Below are 2,488 nucleotides of genomic sequence, written 5' to 3' on the forward strand. Positions count from 1 at the left end.
AAGAAGAAGCCCAAACTAAAATCAAACTGTTAACTCATAAAATGAACCTCCTATTATCGCAAGAGCTTGCAAGAAAGATGGAATTTGCAAAATTATATTACTTCGAAAATGCTAATAAATCTTCAAGGTGGTTATCCTATAGACTTAGAAAAGAAAGAGAAAAGAGATCAATAACCTCACTTAAAGATGATAAGGGTGTTGAAAAGTTTAAATCAGATGAAATGAAAAAAATTGTGGAAAACTTCTTTCAAAAGCTATACCAACAAAGTAACGAAGACAATGTACAAATTAACGAGTACTTGGGAAAAAACAATAAGCAGAAATTTAATGATGACCAAAAACATATGTTAAGTGACCCAGTTTCAATATCAGAAGTAATAGAGGCAATTAAAAACCAAAAGAACAAAAAAGCACCAGGTCCGGATGGAATACCAACAGAATTTTTTAAAGTCTTCGAAGACCAGATAATAGACCCACTGAAGAAGGTGATACAAAATATAGGGGGAAAAGGAACAATGCCTACGTCATGGAATAGTGCAACAATAACCCTAATACCTAAGCCTAATGTAGAAAAGAACCTAATTAAGAACTATAGACCTATATCGCTATTGAATACAGATTATAAGATCTTTGCGAATATTTTAGCAAATAGACTGAAAAGAGTGTTAAGACAAGTAATTCATAGCGATCAAGCAGGATTTTTACCAAAGAGATTGATGAGGAATAATATTAGAACCATTATCAACACATTGGAATATTTTGATAAACATCCAGGAAAACAACTAGCATTAATGTTTCTAGATGCAGAAAAAGCCTTTGACAACGTATCCTGGGCATTCCTAATACGAAAGCTAGAAATATCTGGTTGTGGCTTGAGGTTCGAGTCTATGATCAAAGCAATATACACCAAACAACAGGCTCAAATATTAGTAAATGGTGACTTAACACAAGAAATAGAGATCCAGAAGGGGACAAGACAAGGTTGCCCGTTATCACCATTACTATTTATCTTCGCTCTAGAAACACTTAATGACTTAATTAGACAAAATAAAGACATACATGGACTTAAATTAAAGGGTAATGAATATAAACTTTTGGCATTCGCAGACGATCTACTATTTATTTTAGAAGATCCACAAGAATCCATTCAAGAACTCCTGAAAGTTATCCAGGAATATGGACAAGTAGCAGGCCTTAAAATCAACCACAACAAAACTAAAATATTAACAAAAAACTGTGATGTTGAAACCAAGCAGGAATTACAAAACGCCACCTCGATGGAAATAGTAAAGAAAGTGAAATATTTAGGAATAGTACTGTCAAATCGAACAAGCACGTTAATTGAAGATAATTATACAAAGTTGTTAGAAGAAGTGGGAAAAGATTTGACGAAATGGAAAGATCTACATCTTTCACTAACGGGCAGGATTGAAACGATTAAAATGAACATTCTCCCGAGATTCTTGTTCTTAGCGCAAAATATCCCCGTGTTAAAAAGACAGCAATATTTCGAGAAACTGGACAAAATAACAAAACACTTTATATGGAACGCCAAAAGGGCAAGAATTAAAATCAAATTACTTCAGAACAGAAAAGATAGAGGTGGAATGGCGCTTCCAAATTGGAATCTATACTACCAAGCGGCTTGCCTAGGTTGGATTAAGGATTGGATTAAGCTGGAAGATACAAGATGTTTAAACCTAGAGGGGTCAGACCTAGTTATGGGCTGGCACGCCTATATTTGGTATGAAAAGGATAAAACACATCACCATTTCAAAAATAACATCCTAAGAGCGGCCCTGCTTAACGTCTGGAATAAAATAAAACAAAAATTTTACATCAAAATCCCAAAATGGGTCTCCCCCCTAGAAGCCTTTATACTACCATCGTTACTAACGAAACATAATAAAGAATCGTATGAGAATTTACTGGATAAATCAAATAAACTAAAAACTGCAGAAGACTTAACTGCACAACAAAATATTCATCTCTCTTGGTGGGAAAAGGCACATTTAAATTCGAGATATCAAAAAGACATAAAAGTTGGTTTTTACGATGGGAAAAACGAGCTAGACAAAATATGGCTCTCATCCAATGATAAATTGATTCAGAAGATGTATAAATTCTTATTAGAAGATTATATGAAAGATGAAGTCCTGAAACATAATATGGATGCCTGGACAAGAGACTTGGGGAAAACTATTGCTTTAGAGAAATGGGCCAAGGTATGGAAATCATTCAAAGTAATGAGAGCATCAAATTATCGAGAAAATATTTTTAAAATCTTCCATAGATGGTACTGGCCACCAGAGCGACTAAAAAGATGAAGTCCTGAAACATAATATGGATGCCTGGACAAGAGACTTGGGGAAAACTATTGCTTTAGAGAAATGGGCCAAGGTATGGAAATCATTCAAAGTAATGAGAGCATCAAATTATCGAGAAAATATTTTTAAAATCTTCCATAGATGGTACTGGCCACCAGAGC

Source organism: Gekko japonicus, unplaced genomic scaffold (genome assembly GCF_001447785.1).
Source record: "Gekko japonicus isolate JY-2015 unplaced genomic scaffold, Gekko_japonicus_V1.1 scaffold4696, whole genome shotgun sequence".
Lineage (NCBI taxonomy): Eukaryota > Metazoa > Chordata > Lepidosauria > Squamata > Gekkonidae > Gekko > Gekko japonicus.